The 27,627-nt window shown below is 62.8% G+C and overlaps 7 non-coding genes across 7 annotated transcripts; all 7 read right to left on the reverse strand.

Annotated features, from left to right (window-relative positions):
- Nucleotides 1-2,858: 2,858 nt before the first annotated feature.
- LOC142869291 (5S ribosomal RNA) lies at nt 2,859-2,977 on the reverse strand. Its single transcript, XR_012917984.1, has one exon. It is a non-coding gene; the product is annotated as a 5S ribosomal RNA (ribosomal RNA).
- A 3,762-nt stretch (nt 2,978-6,739) lies between these two features.
- On the reverse strand, nt 6,740-6,858 carry LOC142869284 (5S ribosomal RNA). Its single transcript, XR_012917977.1, has one exon. It is a non-coding gene; the product is annotated as a 5S ribosomal RNA (ribosomal RNA).
- Nucleotides 6,859-10,649: 3,791 nt separating this feature from the next.
- Nucleotides 10,650-10,768, reverse strand: LOC142869292 (5S ribosomal RNA). The gene has a single exon (XR_012917985.1). It is a non-coding gene; the product is annotated as a 5S ribosomal RNA (ribosomal RNA).
- Nucleotides 10,769-14,530: 3,762 nt separating this feature from the next.
- LOC142869285 (5S ribosomal RNA) lies at nt 14,531-14,649 on the reverse strand. The gene has a single exon (XR_012917978.1). It is a non-coding gene; the product is annotated as a 5S ribosomal RNA (ribosomal RNA).
- A 3,794-nt stretch (nt 14,650-18,443) lies between these two features.
- On the reverse strand, nt 18,444-18,562 carry LOC142869276 (5S ribosomal RNA). Its single transcript, XR_012917969.1, has one exon. It is a non-coding gene; the product is annotated as a 5S ribosomal RNA (ribosomal RNA).
- A 3,773-nt stretch (nt 18,563-22,335) lies between these two features.
- Nucleotides 22,336-22,454, reverse strand: LOC142869286 (5S ribosomal RNA). The gene has a single exon (XR_012917979.1). It is a non-coding gene; the product is annotated as a 5S ribosomal RNA (ribosomal RNA).
- Nucleotides 22,455-26,234: 3,780 nt separating this feature from the next.
- Nucleotides 26,235-26,353, reverse strand: LOC142869277 (5S ribosomal RNA). The gene has a single exon (XR_012917970.1). It is a non-coding gene; the product is annotated as a 5S ribosomal RNA (ribosomal RNA).
- Between the last annotated feature and the right edge of the window lie 1,274 nt (nt 26,354-27,627).

Consider the following 27,627-nt stretch of genomic DNA (forward strand, 5'->3'; position numbering starts at 1 on the left):
CAAACAGAGACACCGGTAGCCCGCCCGGAAAAGAGTCTGCCCCTGAGAGAAAGCACCCTGACCAGGTTCACCCGTGGGTGGGTGGCGAGCCAGCGGCATTCAGAAGAGCGAGGCCCGCAGTCTGTGCGGAAGACACCTGCGCTCGGGTGTGTGTGGCGGCGCGATTCACAAGCAGCTCTAGACGTTAAACCAAGGAGAAGCCAGGGAGTTCCCAACGCCCCAGGTGTCCTCAGCCCACGACTGGCTGCTGTGGGAATGCGAAGCCCGGCTCCTTGTCTCAGAGCGGGGTTCCCAGGAGGATCAGGCTGAAGCTGGGACTTGGCCTCAAAGTGTCCCCTCGCATGGCCACCCCCTTCCCCTTCCTGCTCCTCTACTCCTGGTGCCCCTCCATCCAGGGGCCAGACCTTAAAGAGTCACCGCAAGAGAATCCTGGTCCCAAAGGAGCCTTCTGGGGGACCGGTGCTGAGAGAGGTTGTGGGCATGGCCCGCTGGGGCTCTGCCCGACCCAGGGCTGAGAGATGCCACCTCCCAGCTCTGGGTCCCTGCAGGAAGTGTTGGCAAGCACAGGGCCGGTCCTCCAAAGGCCCAGGTGCAGGGAGCCCAGGCCAAGCAGCCTGTGGAAGAAGCCACTTGCCGTGCCACCCCGGGAACAGGACTGCAGGCCCCGGCCCTTCCCACCTCCTCCTCCTCCTCCTCCTCCTCCTCCCCCCCGCCCCCCCCCCCAGGGCACAGGGCTCAGAGACACCTCAGACTCTTGCTACCCAAAGTGCAAAGGGCATCAGTTGCTCCTCCAACCCCCCCGCCCAGCAGACCACGTTGTCCAGCCAGCCCCCGGGCCTCCCTGGGGTGCCCAGCACAAAAGTGCAGACACCCACCGGACCCTCAATCTCAGTTTTCGGATGTTTTTGCCACTCTAAGGACCCGCAGGCCAGCTGGGCCTTCGGGCAGGACAGAGAGCCCCGGAATCCGACGTGGAGAGCTGCGTGTACGTCCCCATCAGGAGGCGGTCCCCACCTCCGCGGCTCTCCCCTTGTGGGGAGCGGCAGCCCAGCCGGCAGCCCCAGGGCCTCAGGGAAGACACCAGGCTGGGCCCCCGCGGCACAGCGGGGGCACGTCCCCCGCACTCAAGCGACTTAGGGACGGCTGCTGGAGACTGCTGCGGCCACCCTGCTGCCGGGTTCCTGGAGGGCTTCCTGGAAGCAGCGTCCACACCAAGCCCTTGGAAGGCCGAGGCGACGGAGGAGCCGGTCAGGCAGGGGCCGAGGACGGTGAGAGGCCGGGTGGGCGGGAAGGAGCATGTCAGGCAGGGGCAGAGGACGGTGACAGGCCGGGCGGGGAGGAGCCGGTCAGTCGGGGGCCCAGGACAGTGACGGGCCTGGCCGGGGAGGAGTGCGTCAGGCAGGGGCAGAGGAGACGGGCTGGGTAAGGGTTAGGGTTACAGTTAGGGCACAATTCACAATCGCAAAGACGTGGAAGCGACCCGAGTGCCCATCCATCCAGGAGTGCATGAATAAAATGTGGCGCGTGGACACCACGGAGTGCCATTCGGCTGTGAGGAGCAGCGGTGAGAGGGCGCCTCTCGTGTTCTCCTGGCCAGAGCTGGTACCCGTTCCAGTAAGCCAGGTATCCCAAGAATGGACACACGAGCACCACGTGAGCGCGCTCACCAGCAAATTGGTACGAACGGATGGACGCCTAAGTGGACAGAGAGGAATCACCTTCATCGGGTGGGTGTCGGGCGGGTGGGGGGAGGGGAGGGGCATACACATCCATTAGGCATGGGGTGGGTGCGCACCGACTGGGGGATGGGCGCACTTGAAGCTCTGACCCGAGGGGGGAGGCTTGGAGAGGGCAAGGCACCCGACCTTAACATTGGTACCCCCACAATACGCTGGAACAACCTGAGAGGTATAAGAATAAGAACACAGGGGGGGCCGGGCGCGGTGGCTCACGCCTGTAATCCTAGCTCTCTGGGAGGCCGAGGCGGGCGGATTGCTCCAGGTCAGGAGTTCGAAACCAGCCTGAGCAAGAGCGAGACCCCGTCTCTACTAAAAATAGAAAGAAATTAATTGGCCAACTAATATATATAGAAAAACACAGCCGGGCGTGGTGGTGCATGCCTGTAGTCCCAACTACTCGGGAGGCTGAGGCAGCAGGATTGCTTGAGCCCGGAGATTGAGGTTGCTGTGAGCTAGGCTGACGCCATGGCACTCACTCTAGCCTGGGCAGCAAAACGAGACTCTGTCTCAAAAAAAAAAAAAAAAAAAAAGAACACAGGGGGGAGGGGGGCACGGGCAACACATGTCACCTGAATACTTGTACTCCCATCATCTGCTTGAAGAGAGAGAGAAAAGAAAATGCAATCATAGAGGTAAGAGACACTTTTTAAAAATAATGAATCCGAAGAGAAAAGTAAAAGGAGGCCTGTGGAGCAGGTCTGGGTGTGACTCCGGATCCCCCAACATCAGGTGCCACCACCAAAGATTCCTGCGTGTAGCCCATAGAACCCCAAAAGCAACGGGACGAGTTCTGGTCACATGCTCCCTCAAAATGACATCCTGGCCTTCTTCTGGAACTCCCTCCCCTCTCAGACTCTCAAGGTTTCCTCCAGCGTGTCGGTTCCCACAGAGCAGACCTTTGGTCTGAGACCTGACAGTCCAGATGCCACGCATGCTGCCGCGTGGCGGCGGTGTCGCGGCTTGGGACAAGAGGAGGCCCCACGGTGCGGGCTGGGGCGCCAGGCAACGCGGGCGGGCGCTGAGGGTGGGGGTGAACCCCACCGCGGGCCGCCGCCACGCTCCCAGAAAGGGGACAGAACAAGAGGCAAAAAAAAAAAAAAAAAAAAAAAAAAAAGCAGCAGCCTGTGGCACCCGGTATTCCCAGGCGGTCTCCCATCCAAGTACTAACCAGGCCCGACCCTGCTTAGCTTCCGAGACCAGACGAGATCGGGGGCGTTCAGGGTGGTGTGGCCCTAGACGGCGGCGGAGGGCGCCCCTGCCCCGCTCGAGAAGCCGAGCCTCTCTGGGCTTCCCCGCCGCCGCCTCCCGCCCCAGGCCCCGCGCCGGGCCGGGCCGGTTGAGTTCGCCGGCCGGGTCCCGCGGGCTCCCAGGGACGGGGGTGATGGGCGGGGCGGGGCGGGGCGGGGGGCTGTCTCTCTCTACACACACACACACACTCACACTCACTCACACTCACACAAGATGCGCCTCCACGGCTGGACTCGCCAAGGTGGAGCCCTCCCAGCCCCCCTCGTCTCCTCGCCCGGCCTCCTTCACCTACCCGCTGCCCACCTCCAGCGCGTCGCTGCCTGCCGCTGACTGCGCACGCCGCGGGACGCTCGCCCTTTGACCCCAGCCAGGGGCCGCCCTCCCCCACAACCCCTTTCAGCTGCGCCCCCCCCCTCGCCCTGTGGGTGGGCTGCCGCCTATTCCCCGGGGCCAGGGCTGGGGCACAGCCAGTGTATGGGGCGTCTCTCTCTGGGGATGTGTCCCATGGGTGGGGTGGGGTGGCGTGGTTTGGGGGGCGCTGAAGAAATCAGTCCCCTCCATCTCCTACCTCTGGAAAACGCCCAAGCCCGTGGAGAACTGCCGGCACCGCTTCGTGGGGGCCGGGACCCTCCTCCGTGTCCTCCTGTGGCCCAGTCCAAGGGGCCTGGGCCTGGCCGGGGCTGCATTGGACCCCGACCACCCTGGCGTGTGGACTCGCTAAAAATCGGCCATTAGATATTGGATTCCAGCTTCCTGGAGGTCATTTCACTAATGAGTGCACCGGAAAGAGTTTCCTAATCCATCTGTGAGGGTGGCAACTGAAAGAGAATTTGAAAGCTGACAGAATAGGCGAGGGAAGGCATAGGAGATTTCCACACCCAGCAAGGAAGACTTTCCCGAAATGGAAGCAAGAAACGAGCAAACAGAGACACCGGTAGCCCGCCCGGAAAAGAGTCTGCCCCTGAGAGAAAGCACCCTGACCAGGTTCACCCGTGGGTGGGTGGCGAGCTAGCGGCATTCAGAAGAGCGAGGCCCGCAGTCTGTGCGGAAGACACCTGCGCTCGGGTGTGTGTGGCGGCGCGATTCACAAGCAGCTCTAGACGTTAAACCAAGGAGAAGCCAGGGAGTTCCCAACGCCCCAGGTGTCCTCAGCCCACGACTGGCTGCTGTGGGAATGCGAAGCCCGGCTCCTTGTCTCAGAGCGGGGTTCCCAGGAGGATCAGGCTGAAGCTGGGACTTGGCCTCAAAGTGTCCCCTCGCATGGCCACCCCCTTCCCCTTCCTGCTCCTCTACTCCTGGTGCCCCTCCATCCAGGGGCCAGACCTTAAAGAGTCACCGCAAGAGAATCCTGGTCCCAAAGGAGCCTTCTGGGGGACCGGTGCTGAGAGAGGTTGTGGGCATGGCCCGCTGGGGCTCTGCCCGACCCAGGGCTGAGAGATGCCACCTCCCAGCTCTGGGTCCCTGCAGGAAGTGTTGGCAAGCACAGGGCCGGTCCTCCAAAGGCCCAGGTGCAGGGAGCCCAGGCCAAGCAGCCTGTGGAAGAAGCCACTTGCCGTGCCACCCCGGGAACAGGACTGCAGGCCCCGGCCCTTCCCACCTCCTCCTCCTCCTCCCCCTGCCCCCCCCACAGGGCACAGGGCTCAGAGACACCTCAGACTCTTGCTACCCAAAGTGCAAAGGGCATCAGTTGCTCCTCCAACCCCCCCGCCCAGCAGACCACGTTGTCCAGCCAGCCCCCGGGCCTCCCTGGGGTGCCCAGCACAAAAGTGCAGACACCCACCGGACCCTCAATCTCAGTTTTCGGATGTTTTTGCCACTCTAAGGACCCGCAGGCCAGCTGGGCCTTCGGGCAGGACAGAGAGCCCCGGAATCCGACGTGGAGAGCTGCGTGTACGTCCCCATCAGGAGGCGGTCCCCACCTCCGCGGCTCTCCCCTTGTGGGGAGCGGCAGCCCAGCCGGCAGCCCCAGGGCCTCAGGGAAGACACCAGGCTGGGCCCCCGCGGCACAGCGGGGGCACGTCCCCCGCACTCAAGCGACTTAGGGACGGCTGCTGGAGACTGCTGCGGCCACCCTGCTGCCGGGTTCCTGGAGGGCTTCCTGGAAGCAGCGTCCACACCAAGCCCTTGGAAGGCCCAGGCGACGGAGGAGCCGGTCAGGCAGGGGCCGAGGACGGTGAGAGGCCGGGCGGGCGGGAAGGACCATGTCAGGCAGGGGCAGAGGACGGTGACAGGCCGGGCGGGGAGGAGCCGGACAGGCGGGGGCCCAGGACAGTGACGGGCCTGGCCGGGGAGGAGTGCGTCAGGCAGGGGCAGAGGAGACGGGCTGGGTAAGGGTTAGGGTTACAGTTAGGGCACAATTCACAATCGCAAAGACGTGGAAGCGACCCGAGTGCCCATCCATCCAGGAGTGCATGAATAAAATGTGGCGCGTGGACACCACGGAGTGCCATTCGGCTGTGAGGAGCAGCGGTGAGAGGGCGCCTCTCGTGTTCTCCTGGCCAGAGCTGGTACCCGTTCCAGTAAGCCAGGTATCCCAAGAATGGACACACGAGCACCACGTGAGCGCGCTCACCAGCAAATTGGTACGAACGGATGGACGCCTAAGTGGACAGAGAGGAATCACCTTCATCGGGTGGGTGTCGGGCGGGTGGGGGGAGGGGAGGGGCATACACATCCATTAGGCATGGGGTGGGTGCGCACCGACTGGGGGATGGGCGCACTTGAAGCTCTGACCCGAGGGGGGAGGCTTGGAGAGGGCAAGGCACCCGACCTTAACATTGGTACCCCCACAATACGCTGGAACAACCTGAGAGGTATATGAATAAGAACACAGGGGGGGCCGGGCGCGGTGGCTCACGCCTGTAATCCTAGCTCTCTGGGAGGCCGAGGCGGGCGGATTGCTCCAGGTCAGGAGTTCGAAACCAGCCTGAGCAAGAGCGAGACCCCGTCTCTACTAAAAATAGAAAGAAATTAATTGGCCAACTAATATATATAGAAAAACACAGCCGGGCGTGGTGGTGCATGCCTGTAGTCCCAACTACTCGGGAGGCTGAGGCAGCAGGATTGCTTGAGCCCGGAGATTGAGGTTGCTGTGAGCTAGGCTGACGCCATGGCACTCACTCTAGCCTGGGCAGCAAAACGAGACTCTGTCTCAAAAAAAAAAAAAAAAAAAGAACACAGGGGGGAGGGGGGCACGGGCAACACATGTCACCTGAATACTTGTACTCCCATCATCTGCTTGAAGAGAGAGAGAAAAGAAAATGCAATCATAGAGGTAAGAGACACTTTTTAAAAATAATGAATCCGAAGAGAAAAGTAAAAGGAGGCCTGTGGAGCAGGTCTGGGTGTGACTCCGGATCCCCCAACATCAGGTGCCACCACCAAAGATTCCTGCGTGTAGCCCATAGAACCCCAAAAGCAACGGGACGAGTTCTGGTCACATACTCCCTCAAAATGACATCCTGGCCTTCTTCTGGAACTCCCTCCCCTCTCAGACTCTCAAGGTTTCCTCCAGCGTGTCGGTTCCCACAGAGCAGACCTTTGGTCTGAGACCTGACAGTCCAGATGCCACGCATGCTGCCGCGTGGCGGCGGTGTCGCGGCTTGGGACAAGAGGAGGCCCCACGGTGCGGGCTGGGGCGCCAGGCACCGCGGGCGAGCGCTGAGGGTGGGGGTGACCCCCACCCCGGGCCGCCGCCACGCTCCCAGAAAGGGGACAGAAAAGAGGCAAAAAAAAAAAAAAAAAAAAGCAGCAGCCTGTGGCACCCGGTATTCCCAGGCGGTCTCCCATCCAAGTACTAACCAGGCCCGACCCTGCTTAGCTTCCGAGACCAGAGGAGATCGGGGGCGTTCAGGGTGGTGTGGCCCTAGACGGCGGCGGAGGGCGCCCCTGCCCCGCTCAAGAAGCCGAGCCTCTCTGGGCTTCCCCGCCGCCGCCTCCCGCCCCAGGCCCCGCGCCGGGCCGGGCCGGTTGAGTTCGCCGGCCGGGTCCCGCGGGCTCCCAGGGACGGGGGTGATGGGCGGGGCGGGGCGGGGCGGGGCGGGGGGCTGTCTCTCTATACACACACACACACACTCACACTCACTCACACTCACACAAGATGCGCCTCCACGGCTGGACTCGCCAAGGTGGAGCCCTCCCAGCCCCCCTCGTCTCCTCGCCCGGCCTCCTTCACCTACCCGCTGCCCACCCCCAGCGCGTCGCTGCCTGCCGCTGACTGCGCACGCGCGGGACGCTCGCCCTTTGACCCCAGCCAGGGGCCGCCCTCCCCCACAACCCCTTTCAGCTGCGCCCCCCCCCTCGCCCTGTGGGTGGGCTGCCGCCTATTCCCCCGGGCCAGGGCTGGGGCACAGCCAGTGTATGGGGCGTCTCTCTCTGGGGATGTGTCCCATGGGTGGGATGGGGTGGCGTGGTTTGGGGGGCGCTGAAGAAATCAGTCCCCTCCATCTCCTACCTCTGGAAAACGCCCAAGCCCGTGGAGAACTGCCGGCACCGCTTCGTGGGGGCCGGGACCCTCCTCCGTGTCCTCCTGTGGCCCAGTCCAAGGGGCCTGGGCCTGGCCGGGGCTGCATTGGACCCCGACCACCCTGGCGTGTGGACTCGCTAAAAATCGGCCATTAGATATTGGATTCCAGCTTCCTGGAGGTCATTTCACTAATGAGTGCACCGGAAAGAGTTTCCTAATCCATCTGTGAGGGTGGCAACTGAAAGAGAATTTGAAAGCTGACAGAATAGGTGAGGGAAGGCATAGGAGATTTCCACACCCAGCAAGGAAGACTTTCCCGAAATGGAAGAAAGAAACGAGCAAACAGAGACACCGGTAGCCCGCCCGGAAAAGAGTCTGCCCCTGAGAGAAAGCACCCTGACCAGGTTCACCCGTGGGTGGGTGGCGAGCCAGCGGCATTCAGAAGAGCGAGGCCCGCAGTCTGTGCGGAAGACACCTGCGCTCGGGTGTGTGTGGCGGCGCGATTCACAAGCAGCTCTAGACGTTAAACCAAGGAGAAGCCAGGGAGTTCCCAACGCCCCAGGTGTCCTCAGCCCACGACTGGCTGCTGTGGGAATGCGAAGCCCGGCTCCTTGTCTCAGAGCGGGGTTCCCAGGAGGATCAGGCTGAAGCTGGGACTTGGCCTCAAAGTGTCCCCTCGCATGGCCACCCCCTTCCCCTTCCTGCTCCTCTACTCCTGGTGCCCCTCCATCCAGGGGCCAGACCTTAAAGAGTCACCGCAAGAGAATCCTGGTCCCAAAGGAGCCTTCTGGGGGACCGGTGCTGAGAGAGGTTGTGGGCATGGCCCGCTGGGGCTCTGCCCGACCCAGGGCTGAGAGATGCCACCTCCCAGCTCTGGGTCCCTGCAGGAAGTGTTGGCAAGCACAGGGCCGGTCCTCCAAAGGCCCAGGTGCAGGGAGCCCAGGCCAAGCAGCCTGTGGAAGAAGCCACTTGCCGTGCCACCCCGGGAACAGGACTGCAGGCCCCGGCCCTTCCCACCTCCTCCTCCTCCTCCTCCTCCTCCTCCCCCCCGCCCCCCCCCCCAGGGCACAGGGCTCAGAGACACCTCAGACTCTTGCTACCCAAAGTGCAAAGGGCATCAGTTGCTCCTCCAACCCCCCCGCCCAGCAGACCACGTTGTCCAGCCAGCCCCCGGGCCTCCCTGGGGTGCCCAGCACAAAAGTGCAGACACCCACCGGACCCTCAATCTCAGTTTTCGGATGTTTTTGCCACTCTAAGGACCCGCAGGCCAGCTGGGCCTTCGGGCAGGACAGAGAGCCCCGGAATCCGACGTGGAGAGCTGCGTGTACGTCCCCATCAGGAGGCGGTCCCCACCTCCGCGGCTCTCCCCTTGTGGGGAGCGGCAGCCCAGCCGGCAGCCCCAGGGCCTCAGGGAAGACACCAGGCTGGGCCCCCGCGGCACAGCGGGGGCACGTCCCCCGCACTCAAGCGACTTAGGGACGGCTGCTGGAGACTGCTGCGGCCACCCTGCTGCCGGGTTCCTGGAGGGCTTCCTGGAAGCAGCGTCCACACCAAGCCCTTGGAAGGCCGAGGCGACGGAGGAGCCGGTCAGGCAGGGGCCGAGGACGGTGAGAGGCCGGGTGGGCGGGAAGGAGCATGTCAGGCAGGGGCAGAGGACGGTGACAGGCCGGGCGGGGAGGAGCCGGTCAGTCGGGGGCCCAGGACAGTGATGGGCCTGGCCGGGGAGGAGTGCGTCAGGCAGGGGCAGAGGAGACGGGCTGGGTAAGGGTTAGGGTTACAGTTAGGGCACAATTCACAATCGCAAAGACGTGGAAGCGACCCGAGTGCCCATCCATCCAGGAGTGCATGAATAAAATGTGGCGCGTGGACACCACGGAGTGCCATTCGGCTGTGAGGAGCAGCGGTGAGAGGGCGCCTCTCGTGTTCTCCTGGCCAGAGCTGGTACCCGTTCCAGTAAGCCAGGTATCCCAAGAATGGACACACGAGCACCACGTGAGCGCGCTCACCAGCAAATTGGTACGAACGGATGGACGCCTAAGTGGACAGAGAGGAATCACCTTCATCGGGTGGGTGTCGGGCGGGTGGGGGGAGGGGAGGGGCATACACATCCATTAGGCATGGGGTGGGTGCGCACCGACTGGGGGATGGGCGCACTTGAAGCTCTGACCCGAGGGGGGAGGCTTGGAGAGGGCAAGGCACCCGACCTTAACATTGGTACCCCCACAATACGCTGGAACAACCTGAGAGGTATAAGAATAAGAACACAGGGGGGGCCGGGCGCGGTGGCTCACGCCTGTAATCCTAGCTCTCTGGGAGGCCGAGGCGGGCGGATTGCTCCAGGTCAGGAGTTCGAAACCAGCCTGAGCAAGAGCGAGACCCCGTCTCTACTAAAAATAGAAAGAAATTAATTGGCCAACTAATATATATAGAAAAACACAGCCGGGCGTGGTGGTGCATGCCTGTAGTCCCAACTACTCGGGAGGCTGAGGCAGCAGGATTGCTTGAGCCCGGAGATTGAGGTTGCTGTGAGCTAGGCTGACGCCATGGCACTCACTCTAGCCTGGGCAGCAAAACGAGACTCTGTCTCAAAAAAAAAAAAAAAAAAAAAGAACACAGGGGGGAGGGGGGCACGGGCAACACATGTCACCTGAATACTTGTACTCCCATCATCTGCTTGAAGAGAGAGAGAAAAGAAAATGCAATCATAGAGGTAAGAGACACTTTTTAAAAATAATGAATCCGAAGAGAAAAGTAAAAGGAGGCCTGTGGAGCAGGTCTGGGTGTGACTCCGGATCCCCCAACATCAGGTGCCACCACCAAAGATTCCTGCGTGTAGCCCATAGAACCCCAAAAGCAACGGGACGAGTTCTGGTCACATGCTCCCTCAAAATGACATCCTGGCCTTCTTCTGGAACTCCCTCCCCTCTCAGACTCTCAAGGTTTCCTCCAGCGTGTCGGTTCCCACAGAGCAGACCTTTGGTCTGAGACCTGACAGTCCAGATGCCACGCATGCTGCCGCGTGGCGGCGGTGTCGCGGCTTGGGACAAGAGGAGGCCCCACGGTGCGGGCTGGGGCGCCAGGCAACGCGGGCGGGCGCTGAGGGTGGGGGTGAACCCCACCGCGGGCCGCCGCCACGCTCCCAGAAAGGGGACAGAACAAGAGGCAAAAAAAAAAAAAAAAAAAAAAAAAAAAGCAGCAGCCTGTGGCACCCGGTATTCCCAGGCGGTCTCCCATCCAAGTACTAACCAGGCCCGACCCTGCTTAGCTTCCGAGACCAGACGAGATCGGGGGCGTTCAGGGTGGTGTGGCCCTAGACGGCGGCGGAGGGCGCCCCTGCCCCGCTCGAGAAGCCGAGCCTCTCTGGGCTTCCCCGCCGCCGCCTCCCGCCCCAGGCCCCGCGCCGGGCCGGGCCGGTTGAGTTCGCCGGCCGGGTCCCGCGGGCTCCCAGGGACGGGGGTGATGGGCGGGGCGGGGCGGGGCGGGGGGCTGTCTCTCTCTACACACACACACACACTCACACTCACTCACACTCACACAAGATGCGCCTCCACGGCTGGACTCGCCAAGGTGGAGCCCTCCCAGCCCCCCTCGTCTCCTCGCCCGGCCTCCTTCACCTACCCGCTGCCCACCTCCAGCGCGTCGCTGCCTGCCGCTGACTGCGCACGCCGCGGGACGCTCGCCCTTTGACCCCAGCCAGGGGCCGCCCTCCCCCACAACCCCTTTCAGCTGCGCCCCCCCCCTCGCCCTGTGGGTGGGCTGCCGCCTATTCCCCGGGGCCAGGGCTGGGGCACAGCCAGTGTATGGGGCGTCTCTCTCTGGGGATGTGTCCCATGGGTGGGGTGGGGTGGCGTGGTTTGGGGGGCGCTGAAGAAATCAGTCCCCTCCATCTCCTACCTCTGGAAAACGCCCAAGCCCGTGGAGAACTGCCGGCACCGCTTCGTGGGGGCCGGGACCCTCCTCCGTGTCCTCCTGTGGCCCAGTCCAAGGGGCCTGGGCCTGGCCGGGGCTGCATTGGACCCCGACCACCCTGGCGTGTGGACTCGCTAAAAATCGGCCATTAGATATTGGATTCCAGCTTCCTGGAGGTCATTTCACTAATGAGTGCACCGGAAAGAGTTTCCTAATCCATCTGTGAGGGTGGCAACTGAAAGAGAATTTGAAAGCTGACAGAATAGGCGAGGGAAGGCATAGGAGATTTCCACACCCAGCAAGGAAGACTTTCCCGAAATGGAAGCAAGAAACGAGCAAACAGAGACACCGGTAGCCCGCCCGGAAAAGAGTCTGCCCCTGAGAGAAAGCACCCTGACCAGGTTCACCCGTGGGTGGGTGGCGAGCTAGCGGCATTCAGAAGAGCGAGGCCCGCAGTCTGTGCGGAAGACACCTGCGCTCGGGTGTGTGTGGCGGCGCGATTCACAAGCAGCTCTAGACGTTAAACCAAGGAGAAGCCAGGGAGTTCCCAACGCCCCAGGTGTCCTCAGCCCACGACTGGCTGCTGTGGGAATGCGAAGCCCGGCTCCTTGTCTCAGAGCGGGGTTCCCAGGAGGATCAGGCTGAAGCTGGGACTTGGCCTCAAAGTGTCCCCTCGCATGGCCACCCCCTTCCCCTTCCTGCTCCTCTACTCCTGGTGCCCCTCCATCCAGGGGCCAGACCTTAAAGAGTCACCGCAAGAGAATCCTGGTCCCAAAGGAGCCTTCTGGGGGACCGGTGCTGAGAGAGGTTGTGGGCATGGCCCGCTGGGGCTCTGCCCGACCCAGGGCTGAGAGATGCCACCTCCCAGCTCTGGGTCCCTGCAGGAAGTGTTGGCAAGCACAGGGCCGGTCCTCCAAAGGCCCAGGTGCAGGGAGCCCAGGCCAAGCAGCCTGTGGAAGAAGCCACTTGCCGTGCCACCCCGGGAACAGGACTGCAGGCCCCGGCCCTTCCCACCTCCTCCTCCTCCTCCCCCTGCCCCCCCCACAGGGCACAGGGCTCAGAGACACCTCAGACTCTTGCTACCCAAAGTGCAAAGGGCATCAGTTGCTCCTCCAACCCCCCCGCCCAGCAGACCACGTTGTCCAGCCAGCCCCCGGGCCTCCCTGGGGTGCCCAGCACAAAAGTGCAGACACCCACCGGACCCTCAATCTCAGTTTTCGGATGTTTTTGCCACTCTAAGGACCCGCAGGCCAGCTGGGCCTTCGGGCAGGACAGAGAGCCCCGGAATCCGACGTGGAGAGCTGCGTGTACGTCCCCATCAGGAGGCGGTCCCCACCTCCGCGGCTCTCCCCTTGTGGGGAGCGGCAGCCCAGCCGGCAGCCCCAGGGCCTCAGGGAAGACACCAGGCTGGGCCCCCGCGGCACAGCGGGGGCACGTCCCCCGCACTCAAGCGACTTAGGGACGGCTGCTGGAGACTGCTGCGGCCACCCTGCTGCCGGGTTCCTGGAGGGCTTCCTGGAAGCAGCGTCCACACCAAGCCCTTGGAAGGCCCAGGCGACGGAGGAGCCGGTCAGGCAGGGGCCGAGGACGGTGAGAGGCCGGGCGGGCGGGAAGGACCATGTCAGGCAGGGGCAGAGGACGGTGACAGGCCGGGCGGGGAGGAGCCGGACAGGCGGGGGCCCAGGACAGTGACGGGCCTGGCCGGGGAGGAGTGCGTCAGGCAGGGGCAGAGGAGACGGGCTGGGTAAGGGTTAGGGTTACAGTTAGGGCACAATTCACAATCGCAAAGACGTGGAAGCGACCCGAGTGCCCATCCATCCAGGAGTGCATGAATAAAATGTGGCGCGTGGACACCACGGAGTGCCATTCGGCTGTGAGGAGCAGCGGTGAGAGGGCGCCTCTCGTGTTCTCCTGGCCAGAGCTGGTACCCGTTCCAGTAAGCCAGGTATCCCAAGAATGGACACACGAGCACCACGTGAGCGCGCTCACCAGCAAATTGGTACGAACGGATGGACGCCTAAGTGGACAGAGAGGAATCACCTTCATCGGGTGGGTGTCGGGCGGGTGGGGGGAGGGGAGGGGCATACACATCCATTAGGCATGGGGTGGGTGCGCACCGACTGGGGGATGGGCGCACTTGAAGCTCTGACCCGAGGGGGGAGGCTTGGAGAGGGCAAGGCACCCGACCTTAACATTGGTACCCCCACAATACGCTGGAACAACCTGAGAGGTATATGAATAAGAACACAGGGGGGGCCGGGCGCGGTGGCTCACGCCTGTAATCCTAGCTCTCTGGGAGGCCGAGGCGGGCGGATTGCTCCAGGTCAGGAGTTCGAAACCAGCCTGAGCAAGAGCGAGACCCCGTCTCTACTAAAAATAGAAAGAAATTAATTGGCCAACTAATATATATAGAAAAACACAGCCGGGCGTGGTGGTGCATGCCTGTAGTCCCAACTACTCGGGAGGCTGAGGCAGCAGGATTGCTTGAGCCCGGAGATTGAGGTTGCTGTGAGCTAGGCTGACGCCATGGCACTCACTCTAGCCTGGGCAGCAAAACGAGACTCTGTCTCAAAAAAAAAAAAAAAAAAAGAACACAGGGGGGAGGGGGGCACGGGCAACACATGTCACCTGAATACTTGTACTCCCATCATCTGCTTGAAGAGAGAGAGAAAAGAAAATGCAATCATAGAGGTAAGAGACACTTTTTAAAAATAATGAATCCGAAGAGAAAAGTAAAAGGAGGCCTGTGGAGCAGGTCTGGGTGTGACTCCGGATCCCCCAACATCAGGTGCCACCACCAAAGATTTCTGCGTGTAGCCCATAGAACCCCAAAAGCAACGGGACGAGTTCTGGTCACATACTCCCTCAAAATGACATCCTGGCCTTCTTCTGGAACTCCCTCCCCTCTCAGACTCTCAAGGTTTCCTCCAGCGTGTCGGTTCCCACAGAGCAGACCTTTGGTCTGAGACCTGACAGTCCAGATGCCACGCATGCTGCCGCGTGGCGGCGGTGTCGCGGCTTGGGACAAGAGGAGGCCCCACGGTGCGGGCTGGGGCGCCAGGCACCGCGGGCGAGCGCTGAGGGTGGGGGTGACCCCCACCCCGGGCCGCCGCCACGCTCCCAGAAAGGGGACAGAAAAGAGGCAAAAAAAAAAAAAAAAAAAAGCAGCAGCCTGTGGCACCCGGTATTCCCAGGCGGTCTCCCATCCAAGTACTAACCAGGCCCGACCCTGCTTAGCTTCCGAGACCAGAGGAGATCGGGGGCGTTCAGGGTGGTGTGGCCCTAGACGGCGGCGGAGGGCGCCCCTGCCCCGCTCAAGAAGCCGAGCCTCTCTGGGCTTCCCCGCCGCCGCCTCCCGCCCCAGGCCCCGCGCCGGGCCGGGCCGGTTGAGTTCGCCGGCCGGGTCCCGCGGGCTCCCAGGGACGGGGGTGATGGGCGGGGCGGGGCGGGGCGGGGCGGGGGGCTGTCTCTCTATACACACACACACACACACACTCACACTCACTCACACTCACACAAGATGCGCCTCCACGGCTGGACTCGCCAAGGTGGAGCCCTCCCAGCCCCCCTCGTCTCCTCGCCCGGCCTCCTTCACCTACCCGCTGCCCACCCCCAGGGCGTCGCTGCCTGCCGCTGACTGCGCACACGCGGGACGCTCGCCCTTTGACCCCAGCCAGGGGCCGCCCTCCCCCACAACCCCTTTCAGCTGTGCCCCCCCCCTCGCCCTGTGGGTGGGCTGCCGCCTATTCCCCCGGGCCAGGGCTGGGGCACAGCCAGTGTATGGGGCGTCTCTCTCTGGGGATGTGTCCCATGGGTGGGATGGGGTGGCGTGGTTTGGGGGGCGCTGAAGAAATCAGTCCCCTCCATCTCCTACCTCTGGAAAACGCCCAAGCCCGTGGAGAACTGCCGGCACCGCTTCGTGGGGGCCGGGACCCTCCTCCGTGTCCTCCTGTGGCCCAGTCCAAGGGGCCTGGGCCTGGCCGGGGCTGCATTGGACCCCGACCACCCTGGCGTGTGGACTCGCTAAAAATCGGCCATTAGATATTGGATTCCAGCTTCCTGGAGGTCATTTCACTAATGAGTGCACCGGAAAGAGTTTCCTAATCCATCTGTGAGGGTGGCAACTGAAAGAGAATTTGAAAGCTGACAGAATAGGTGAGGGAAGGCATAGGAGATTTCCACACCCAGCAAGGAAGACTTTCCCGAAATGGAAGAAAGAAACGAGCAAACAGAGACACCGGTAGCCCGCCCGGAAAAGAGTCTGCCCCTGAGAGAAAGCACCCTGACCAGGTTCACCCGTGGGTGGGTGGTGAGCTAGCGGCATTCAGAAGAGCGAGGCCCGCAGTCTGTGCGGAAGACACCTGCGCTCGGGTGTGTGTGGCGGCGCGATTCACAAGCAGCTCTAGACGTTAAACCAAGGAGAAGCCAGGGAGTTCCCAACGCCCCAGGTGTCCTCAGCCCACGACTGGCTGCTGTGGGAATGCGAAGCCCGGCTCCTTGTCTCAGAGCGGGGTTCCCAGGAGGATCAGGCTGAAGCTGGGACTTGGCCTCAAAGTGTCCCCTCGCATGGCCACCCCCTTCCCCTTCCTGCTCCTCTACTCCTGGTGCCCCTCCATCCAGGGGCCAGACCTTAAAGAGTCACCGCAAGAGAATCCTGGTCCCAAAGGAGCCTTCTGGGGGACCGGTGCTGAGAGAGGTTGTGGGCATGGCCCGCTGGGGCTCTGCCCGACCCAGGGCTGAGAGATGCCACCTCCCAGCTCTGGGTCCCTGCAGGAAGTGTTGGCAAGCACAGGGCCGGTCCTCCAAAGGCCCAGGTGCAGGGAGCCCAGGCCAAGCAGCCTGTGGAAGAAGCCACTTGCCGTGCCACGCCGGGAACAGGACTGCAGGCCCCGGCCCTTCCCACCTCCTCCTCCTCCTCCTCCTCCTCCTCCCCCCCGCCCCCCCCCCCAGGGCACAGGGCTCAGAGACACCTCAGACTCTTCCTACCCAAAGTGCAAAGGGCATCAGTTGCTCCTCCAACCCCCCCGCCCAGCAGACCACGTTGTCCAGCCAGCCCCCGGGCCTCCCTGGGGTGCCCAGCACAAAAGTGCAGACACCCACCGGACCCTCAATCTCAGTTTTCGGATGTTTTTGCCACTCTAAGGACCCGCAGGCCAGCTGGGCCTTCGGGCAGGACAGAGAGCCCCGGAATCCGACGTGGAGAGCTGCGTGTACGTCCCCATCAGGAGGCGGTCCCCACCTCCGCGGCTCTCCCCTTGTGGGGAGCGGCAGCCCAGCCGGCAGCCCCAGGGCCTCAGGGAAGACACCAGGCTGGGCCCCCGCGGCACAGCGGGGGCACGTCCCCCGCACTCAAGCGACTTAGGGACGGCTGCTGGAGACTGCTGCGGCCACCCTGCTGCCGGGTTCCTGGAGGGCTTCCTGGAAGCAGCGTCCACACCAAGCCCTTGGAAGGCCCAGGCGACGGAGGAGCCGGTCAGGCAGGGGCCGAGGACGGTGAGAGGCCGGGTGGGCGGGAAGGAGCATGTCAGGCAGGGGCAGAGGACGGTGACAGGCCGGGCGGGGAGGAGCCGGTCAGTCGGGGGCCCAGGACAGTGACGGGCCTGGCCGGGGAGGAGTGCGTCAGGCAGGGGCAGAGGAGACGGGCTGGGTAAGGGTTAGGGTTACAGTTAGGGCACAATTCACAATCGCAAAGACGTGGAAGCGACCCGAGTGCCCATCCATCCAGGAGTGCATGAATAAAATGTGGCGCGTGGACACCACGGAGTGCCATTCGGCTGTGAGGAGCAGCGGTGAGAGGGCGCCTCTCGTGTTCTCCTGGCCAGAGCTGGTACCCGTTCCAGTAAGCCAGGTATCCCAAGAATGGACACACGAGCACCACGTGAGCGCGCTCACCAGCAAATTGGTACGAACGGATGGACGCCTAAGTGGACAGAGAGGAATCACCTTCATCGGGTGGGTGTCGGGCGGGTGGGGGGAGGGGAGGGGCATACACATCCATTAGGCATGGGGTGGGTGCGCACCGACTGGGGGATGGGCGCACTTGAAGCTCTGACCCGAGGGGGGAGGCTTGGAGAGGGCAAGGCACCCGACCTTAACATTGGTACCCCCACAATACGCTGGAACAACCTGAGAGGTATAAGAATAAGAACACAGGGGGGGCCGGGCGCGGTGGCTCACGCCTGTAATCCTAGCTCTCTGGGAGGCCGAGGCGGGCGGATTGCTCCAGGTCAGGAGTTCGAAACCAGCCTGAGCAAGAGCGAGACCCCGTCTCTACTAAAAATAGAAAGAAATTAATTGGCCAACTAATATATATAGAAAAACACAGCCGGGCGTGGTGGTGCATGCCTGTAGTCCCAACTACTCGGGAGGCTGAGGCAGCAGGATTGCTTGAGCCCGGAGATTGAGGTTGCTGTGAGCTAGGCTGACGCCATGGCACTCACTCTAGCCTGGGCAGCAAAACGAGACTCTGTCTCAAAAAAAAAAAAAAAAAAAAGAACACAGGGGGGAGGGGGGCACGGGCAACACATGTCACCTGAATACTTGTACTCCCATCATCTGCTTGAAGAGAGAGAGAAAAGAAAATGCAATCATAGAGGTAAGAGACACTTTTTAAAAATAATGAATCCGAAGAGAAAAGTAAAAGGAGGCCTGTGGAGCAGGTCTGGGTGTGACTCCGGATCCCCCAACATCAGGTGCCACCACCAAAGATTCCTGCGTGTAGCCCATAGAACCCCAAAAGCAACGGGACGAGTTCTGGTCACATGCTCCCTCAAAATGACATCCTGGCCTTCTTCTGGAACTCCCTCCCCTCTCAGACTCTCAAGGTTTCCTCCAGCGTGTCGGTTCCCACAGAGCAGACCTTTGGTCTGAGACCTGACAGTCCAGATGCCACGCATGCTGCCGCGTGGCGGCGGTGTCGCGGCTTGGGACAAGAGGAGGCCCCACGGTGCGGGCTGGGGCGCCAGGCAACGCGGGCGGGCGCTGAGGGTGGGGGTGACCCCCACCGCGGGCCGCCGCCACGCTCCCAGAAAGGGGACAGAACAAGAGGCAAAAAAAAAAAAAAAAAAAAAAAAAAAAGCAGCAGCCTGTGGCACCCGGTATTCCCAGGCGGTCTCCCATCCAAGTACTAACCAGGCCCGACCCTGCTTAGCTTCCGAGACCAGACGAGATCGGGGGCGTTCAGGGTGGTGTGGCCCTAGACGGCGGCGGAGGGCGCCCCTGCCCCGCTCGAGAAGCCGAGCCTCTCTGGGCTTCCCCGCCGCCGCCTCCCGCCCCAGGCCCCGCGCCGGGCCGGGCCGGTTGAGTTCGCCGGCCGGGTCCCGCGGGCTCCCAGGGACGGGGGTGATGGGCGGGGCGGGGCGGGGCGGGGGGCTGTCTCTCTCTACACACACACACACACTCACACTCACTCACACTCACACAAGATGCGCCTCCACGGCTGGACTCGCCAAGGTGGAGCCCTCCCAGCCCCCCTCGTCTCCTCGCCCGGCCTCCTTCACCTACCCGCTGCCCACCCCCAGCGCGTCGCTGCCTGCCGCTGACTGCGCACGCCGCGGGACGCTCGCCCTTTGACCCCAGCCAGGGGCCGCCCTCCCCCACAACCCCTTTCAGCTGCGCCCCCCCCTCGCCCTGTGGGTGGGCTGCCGCCTATTCCCCGGGGCCAGGGCTGGGGCACAGCCAGTGTATGGGGCGTCTCTCTCTGGGGATGTGTCCCATGGGTGGGGTGGGGTGGCGTGGTTTGGGGGGCGCTGAAGAAATCAGTCCCCTCCATCTCCTACCTCTGGAAAACGCCCAAGCCCGTGGAGAACTGCCGGCACCGCTTCGTGGGGGCCGGGACCCTCCTCCGTGTCCTCCTGTGGCCCAGTCCAAGGGGCCTGGGCCTGGCCGGGGCTGCATTGGACCCCGACCACCCTGGCGTGTGGACTCGCTAAAAATCGGCCATTAGATATTGGATTCCAGCTTCCTGGAGGTCATTTCACTAATGAGTGCACCGGAAAGAGTTTCCTAATCCATCTGTGAGGGTGGCAACTGAAAGAGAATTTGAAAGCTGACAGAATAGGCGAGGGAAGGCATAGGAGATTTCCACACCCAGCAAGGAAGACTTTCCCGAAATGGAAGCAAGAAACGAGCAAACAGAGACACCGGTAGCCCGCCCGGAAAAGAGTCTGCCCCTGAGAGAAAGCACCCTGACCAGGTTCACCCGTGGGTGGGTGGCGAGCTAGCGGCATTCAGAAGAGCGAGGCCCGCAGTCTGTGCGGAAGACACCTGCGCTCGGGTGTGTGTGGCGGCGCGATTCACAAGCAGCTCTAGACGTTAAACCAAGGAGAAGCCAGGGAGTTCCCAACGCCCCAGGTGTCCTCAGCCCACGACTGGCTGCTGTGGGAATGCGAAGCCCGGCTCCTTGTCTCAGAGCGGGGTTCCCAGGAGGATCAGGCTGAAGCTGGGACTTGGCCTCAAAGTGTCCCCTCGCATGGCCACCCCCTTCCCCTTCCTGCTCCTCTACTCCTGGTGCCCCTCCATCCAGGGGCCAGACCTTAAAGAGTCACCGCAAGAGAATCCTGGTCCCAAAGGAGCCTTCTGGGGGACCGGTGCTGAGAGAGGTTGTGGGCATGGCCCGCTGGGGCTCTGCCCGACCCAGGGCTGAGAGATGCCACCTCCCAGCTCTGGGTCCCTGCAGGAAGTGTTGGCAAGCACAGGGCCGGTCCTCCAAAGGCCCAGGTGCAGGGAGCCCAGGCCAAGCAGCCTGTGGAAGAAGCCACTTGCCGTGCCACCCCGGGAACAGGACTGCAGGCCCCGGCCCTTCCCACCTCCTCCTCCTCCTCCTCCTCCTCCTCCCCCCCGCCCCCCCCCCAGGGCACAGGGCTCAGAGACACCTCAGACTCTTGCTACCCAAAGTGCAAAGGGCATCAGTTGCTCCTCCAACCCCCCCGCCCAGCAGACCACGTTGTCCAGCCAGCCCCCGGGCCTCCCTGGGGTGCCCAGCACAAAAGTGCAGACACCCACCGGACCCTCAATCTCAGTTTTCGGATGTTTTTGCCACTCTAAGGACCCGCAGGCCAGCTGGGCCTTCGGGCAGGACAGAGAGCCCCGGAATCCGACGTGGAGAGCTGCGTGTACGTCCCCATCAGGAGGCGGTCCCCACCTCCGCGGCTCTCCCCTTGTGGGGAGCGGCAGCCCAGCCGGCAGCCCCAGGGCCTCAGGGAAGACACCAGGCTGGGCCCCCGCGGCACAGCGGGGGCACGTCCCCCGCACTCAAGCGACTTAGGGACGGCTGCTGGAGACTGCTGCGGCCACCCTGCTGCCGGGTTCCTGGAGGGCTTCCTGGAAGCAGCGTCCACACCAAGCCCTTGGAAGGCCCAGGCGACGGAGGAGCCGGTCAGGCAGGGGCCGAGGACGGTGAGAGGCCGGGCGGGCGGGAAGGACCATGTCAGGCAGGGGCAGAGGACGGTGACAGGCCGGGCGGGGAGGAGCCGGACAGGCGGGGGCCCAGGACAGTGACGGGCCTGGCCGGGGAGGAGTGCGTCAGGCAGGGGCAGAGGAGACGGGCTGGGTAAGGGTTAGGGTTACAGTTAGGGCACAATTCACAATCGCAAAGACGTGGAAGCGACCCGAGTGCCCATCCATCCAGGAGTGCATGAATAAAATGTGGCGCGTGGACACCACGGAGTGCCATTCGGCTGTGAGGAGCAGCGGTGAGAGGGCGCCTCTCGTGTTCTCCTGGCCAGAGCTGGTACCCGTTCCAGTAAGCCAGGTATCCCAAGAATGGACACACGAGCACCACGTGAGCGCGCTCACCAGCAAATTGGTACGAACGGATGGACGCCTAAGTGGACAGAGAGGAATCACCTTCATCGGGTGGGTGTCGGGCGGGTGGGGGGAGGGGAGGGGCATACACATCCATTAGGCATGGGGTGGGTGCGCACCGACTGGGGGATGGGCGCACTTGAAGCTCTGACCCGAGGGGGGAGGCTTGGAGAGGGCAAGGCACCCGACCTTAACATTGGTACCCCCACAATACGCTGGAACAACCTGAGAGGTATATGAATAAGAACACAGGGGGGGCCGGGCGCGGTGGCTCACGCCTGTAATCCTAGCTCTCTGGGAGGCCGAGGCGGGCGGATTGCTCCAGGTCAGGAGTTCGAAACCAGCCTGAGCAAGAGCGAGACCCCGTCTCTACTAAAAATAGAAAGAAATTAATTGGCCAACTAATATATATAGAAAAACACAGCCGGGCGTGGTGGTGCATGCCTGTAGTCCCAACTACTCGGGAGGCTGAGGCAGCAGGATTGCTTGAGCCCGGAGATTGAGGTTGCTGTGAGCTAGGCTGACGCCATGGCACTCACTCTAGCCTGGGCAGCAAAACGAGACTCTGTCTCAAAAAAAAAAAAAAAAAAGAACACAGGGGGGAGGGGGGCACGGGCAACACATGTCACCTGAATACTTGTACTCCCATCATCTGCTTGAAGAGAGAGAGAAAAGAAAATGCAATCATAGAGGTAAGAGACACTTTTTAAAAATAATGAATCCGAAGAGAAAAGTAAAAGGAGGCCTGTGGAGCAGGTCTGGGTGTGACTCCGGATCCCCCAACATCAGGTGCCACCACCAAAGATTCCTGCGTGTAGCCCATAGAACCCCAAAAGCAACGGGACGAGTTCTGGTCACATACTCCCTCAAAATGACATCCTGGCCTTCTTCTGGAACTCCCTCCCCTCTCAGACTCTCAAGGTTTCCTCCAGCGTGTCGGTTCCCACAGAGCAGACCTTTGGTCTGAGACCTGACAGTCCAGATGCCACGCATGCTGCCGCGTGGCGGCGGTGTCGCGGCTTGGGACAAGAGGAGGCCCCACGGTGCGGGCTGGGGCGCCAGGCACCGCGGGCGAGCGCTGAGGGTGGGGGTGACCCCCACCCCGGGCCGCCGCCACGCTCCCAGAAAGGGGACAGAAAAGAGGCAAAAAAAAAAAAAAAAAAAAGCAGCAGCCTGTGGCACCCGGTATTCCCAGGCGGTCTCCCATCCAAGTACTAACCAGGCCCGACCCTGCTTAGCTTCCGAGACCAGAGGAGATCGGGGGCGTTCAGGGTGGTGTGGCCCTAGACGGCGGCGGAGGGCGCCCCTGCCCCGCTCAAGAAGCCGAGCCTCTCTGGGCTTCCCCGCCGCCGCCTCCCGCCCCAGGCCCCGCGCCGGGCCGGGCCGGTTGAGTTCGCCGGCCGGGTCCCGCGGGCTCCCAGGGACGGGGGTGATGGGCGGGGCGGGGCGGGGCGGGGCGGGGGGCTGTCTCTCTATACACACACACACACACACACTCACACTCACTCACACTCACACAAGATGCGCCTCCACGGCTGGACTCGCCAAGGTGGAGCCCTCCCAGCCCCCCTCGTCTCCTCGCCCGGCCTCCTTCACCTACCCGCTGCCCACCCCCAGGGCGTCGCTGCCTGCCGCTGACTGCGCACGCGCGGGACGCTCGCCCTTTGACCCCAGCCAGGGGCCGCCCTCCCCCACAACCCCTTTCAGCTGTGCCCCCCCCCTCGCCCTGTGGGTGGGCTGCCGCCTATTCCCCCGGGCCAGGGCTGGGGCACAGCCAGTGTATGGGGCGTCTCTCTCTGGGGATGTGTCCCATGGGTGGGATGGGGTGGCGTGGTTTGGGGGGCGCTGAAGAAATCAGTCCCCTCCATCTCCTACCTCTGGAAAACGCCCAAGCCCGTGGAGAACTGCCGGCACCGCTTCGTGGGGGCCGGGACCCTCCTCCGTGTCCTCCTGTGGCCCAGTCCAAGGGGCCTGGGCCTGGCCGGGGCTGCATTGGACCCCGACCACCCTGGCGTGTGGACTCGCTAAAAATCGGCCATTAGATATTGGATTCCAGCTTCCTGGAGGTCATTTCACTAATGAGTGCACCGGAAAGAGTTTCCTAATCCATCTGTGAGGGTGGCAACTGAAAGAGAATTTGAAAGCTGACAGAATAGGTGAGGGAAGGCATAGGAGATTTCCACACCCAGCAAGGAAGACTTTCCCGAAATGGAAGAAAGAAACGAGCAAACAGAGACACCGGTAGCCCGCCCGGAAAAGAGTCTGCCCCTGAGAGAAAGCACCCTGACCAGGTTCACCCGTGGGTGGGTGGCGAGCTAGCGGCATTCAGAAGAGCGAGGCCCGCAGTCTGTGCGGAAGACACCTGCGCTCGGGTGTGTGTGGCGGCGCGATTCACAAGCAGCTCTAGACGTTAAACCAAGGAGAAGCCAGGGAGTTCCCAACGCCCCAGGTGTCCTCAGCCCACGACTGGCTGCTGTGGGAATGCGAAGCCCGGCTCCTTGTCTCAGAGCGGGGTTCCCAGGAGGATCAGGCTGAAGCTGGGACTTGGCCTCAAAGTGTCCCCTCGCATGGCCACCCCCTTCCCCTTCCTGCTCCTCTACTCCTGGTGCCCCTCCATCCAGGGGCCAGACCTTAAAGAGTCACCGCAAGAGAATCCTGGTCCCAAAGGAGCCTTCTGGGGGACCGGTGCTGAGAGAGGTTGTGGGCATGGCCCGCTGGGGCTCTGCCCGACCCAGGGCTGAGAGATGCCACCTCCCAGCTCTGGGTCCCTGCAGGAAGTGTTGGCAAGCACAGGGCCGGTCCTCCAAAGGCCCAGGTGCAGGGAGCCCAGGCCAAGCAGCCTGTGGAAGAAGCCACTTGCCGTGCCACCCCGGGAACAGGACTGCAGGCCCCGGCCCTTCCCACCTCCTCCTCCTCCTCCCCCCGCCCCCCCCACAGGGCACAGGGCTCAGAGACACCTCAGACTCTTGCTACCCAAAGTGCAAAGGGCATCAGTTGCTCCTCCAACCCCCCCGCCCAGCAGACCACGTTGTCCAGCCAGCCCCCGGGCCTCCCTGGGGTGCCCAGCACAAAAGTGCAGACACCCACCGGACCCTCAATCTCAGTTTTCGGATGTTTTTGCCACTCTAAGGACCCGCAGGCCAGCTGGGCCTTCGGGCAGGACAGAGAGCCCCGGAATCCGACGTGGAGAGCTGCGTGTACGTCCCCATCAGGAGGCGGTCCCCACCTCCGCGGCTCTCCCCTTGTGGGGAGCGGCAGCCCAGCCGGCAGCCCCAGGGCCTCAGGGAAGACACCAGGCTGGGCCCCCGCGGCACAGCGGGGGCACGTCCCCCGCACTCAAGCGACTTAGGGACGGCTGCTGGAGACTGCTGCGGCCACCCTGCTGCCGGGTTCCTGGAGGGCTTCCTGGAAGCAGCGTCCACACCAAGCCCTTGGAAGGCCCAGGCGACGGAGGAGCCGGTCAGGCAGGGGCCGAGGACGGTGAGAGGCCGGGCGGGCGGGAAGGACCATGTCAGGCAGGGGCAGAGGACGGTGACAGGCCGGGCGGGGAGGAGCCGGACAGGCGGGGGCCCAGGACAGTGACGGGCCTGGCCGGGGAGGAGTGCGTCAGGCAGGGGCAGAGGAGACGGGCTGGGTAAGGGTTAGGGTTACAGTTAGGGCACAATTCACAATCGCAAAGACGTGGAAGCGACCCGAGTGCCCATCCATCCAGGAGTGCATGAATAAAATGTGGCGCGTGGACACCACGGAGTGCCATTCGGCTGTGAGGAGCAGCGGTGAGAGGGCGCCTCTCGTGTTCTCCTGGCCAGAGCTGGTACCCGTTCCAGTAAGCCAGGTATCCCAAGAATGGACACACGAGCACCACGTGAGCGCGCTCACCAGCAAATTGGTACGAACGGATGGACGCCTAAGTGGACAGAGAGGAATCACCTTCATCGGGTGGGTGTCGGGCGGGTGGGGGGAGGGGAGGGGCATACACATCCATTAGGCATGGGGTGGGTGCGCACCGACTGGGGGATGGGCGCACTTGAAGCTCTGACCCGAGGGGGGAGGCTTGGAGAGGGCAAGGCACCCGACCTTAACATTGGTACCCCCACAATACGCTGGAACAACCTGAGAGGTATAAGAATAAGAACACAGGGGGGGCCGGGCGCGGTGGCTCACGCCTGTAATCCTAGCTCTCTGGGAGGCCGAGGCGGGCGGATTGCTCCAGGTCAGGAGTTCGAAACCAGCCTGAGCAAGAGCGAGACCCCGTCTCTACTAAAAATAGAAAGAAATTAATTGGCCAACTAATATATATAGAAAAACACAGCCGGGCGTGGTGGTGCATGCCTGTAGTCCCAACTACTCGGGAGGCTGAGGCAGCAGGATTGCTTGAGCCCGGAGATTGAGGTTGCTGTGAGCTAGGCTGACGCCATGGCACTCACTCTAGCCTGGGCAGCAAAAGGAGACTCTGTCTCAAAAAAAAAAAAAAAAAAAAAGAACACAGGGGGGAGGGGGGCACGGGCAACACATGTCACCTGAATACTTGTACTCCCATCATCTGCTTGAAGAGAGAGAGAAAAGAAAATGCAATCATAGAGGTAAGAGACACTTTTTAAAAATAATGAATCCGAAGAGAAAAGTAAAAGGAGGCCTGTGGAGCAGGTCTGGGTGTGACTCCGGATCCCCCAACATCAGGTGCCACCACCAAAGATTCCTGCGTGTAGCCCATAGAACCCCAAAAGCAACGGGACGAGTTCTGGTCACATGCTCCCTCAAAATGACATCCTGGCCTTCTTCTGGAACTCCCTCCCCTCTCAGACTCTCAAGGTTTCCTCCAGCGTGTCGGTTCCCACAGAGCAGACCTTTGGTCTGAGACCTGACAGTCCAGATGCCACGCATGCTGCCGCGTGGCGGCGGTGTCGCGGCTTGGGACAAGAGGAGGCCCCACGGTGCGGGCTGGGGCGCCAGGCAACGCGGGCGGGCGCTGAGGGTGGGGGTGACCCCCACCGCGGGCCGCCGCCACGCTCCCAGAAAGGGGACAGAACAAGAGGCAAAAAAAAAAAAAAAAAAAAAAAAAAAGCAGCAGCCTGTGGCACCCGGTATTCCCAGGCGGTCTCCCATCCAAGTACTAACCAGGCCCGACCCTGCTTAGCTTCCGAGACCAGACGAGATCGGGGGCGTTCAGGGTGGTGTGGCCCTAGACGGCGGCGGAGGGCGCCCCTGCCCCGCTCGAGAAGCCGAGCCTCTCTGGGCTTCCCCGCCGCCGCCTCCCGCCCCAGGCCCCGCGCCGGGCCGGGCCGGTTGAGTTCGCCGGCCGGGTCCCGCGGGCTCCCAGGGACGGGGGTGATGGGCGGGGCGGGGCGGGGCGGGGGGCTGTCTCTCTATACACACACACACACACTCACACTCACTCACACTCACACAAGATGCGCCTCCACGGCTGGACTCGCCAAGGTGGAGCCCTCCCAGCCCCCCTCGTCTCCTCGCCCGGCCTCCTTCACCTACCCGCTGCCCACCCCCAGCGCGTCGCTGCCTGCCGCTGACTGCGCACGCCGCGGGACGCTCGCCCTTTGACCCCAGCCAGGGGCCGCCCTCCCCCACAACCCCTTTCAGCTGCGCCCCCCCCCTCGCCCTGTGGGTGGGCTGCCGCCTATTCCCCGGGGCCAGGGCTGGGGCACAGCCAGTGTATGGGGCGTCTCTCTCTGGGGATGTGTCCCATGGGTGGGGTGGGGTGGCGTGGTTTGGGGGGCGCTGAAGAAATCAGTCCCCTCCATCTCCTACCTCTGGAAAACGCCCAAGCCCGTGGAGAACTGCCGGCACCGCTTCGTGGGGGCCGGGACCCTCCTCCGTGTCCTCCTGTGGCCCAGTCCAAGGGGCCTGGGCCTGGCCGGGGCTGCATTGGACCCCGACCACCCTGGCGTGTGGACTCGCTAAAAATCGGCCATTAGATATTGGATTCCAGCTTCCTGGAGGTCATTTCACTAATGAGTGCACCGGAAAGAGTTTCCTAATCCATCTGTGAGGGTGGCAACTGAAAGAGAATTTGAAAGCTGACAGAATAGGCGAGGGAAGGCATAGGAGATTTCCACACCCAGCAAGGAAGACTTTCCCGAAATGGAAGCAAGAAACGAGCAAACAGAGACACCGGTAGCCCGCCCGGAAAAGAGTCTGCCCCTGAGAGAAAGCACCCTGACCAGGTTCACCCGTGGGTGGGTGGCGAGCTAGCGGCATTCAGAAGAGCGAGGCCCGCAGTCTGTGCGGAAGACACCTGCGCTCGGGTGTGTGTGGCGGCGCGATTCACAAGCAGCTCTAGACGTTAAACCAAGGAGAAGCCAGGGAGTTCCCAACGCCCCAGGTGTCCTCAGCCCACGACTGGCTGCTGTGGGAATGCGAAGCCCGGCTCCTTGTCTCAGAGCGGGGTTCCCAGGAGGATCAGGCTGAAGCTGGGACTTGGCCTCAAAGTGTCCCCTCGCATGG

Source organism: Microcebus murinus, unplaced genomic scaffold (genome assembly GCF_040939455.1).
Source record: "Microcebus murinus isolate Inina unplaced genomic scaffold, M.murinus_Inina_mat1.0 scaf067_hap2_Mmur4.0, whole genome shotgun sequence".
NCBI classification, from domain to species: Eukaryota; Metazoa; Chordata; class Mammalia; order Primates; family Cheirogaleidae; genus Microcebus; species Microcebus murinus.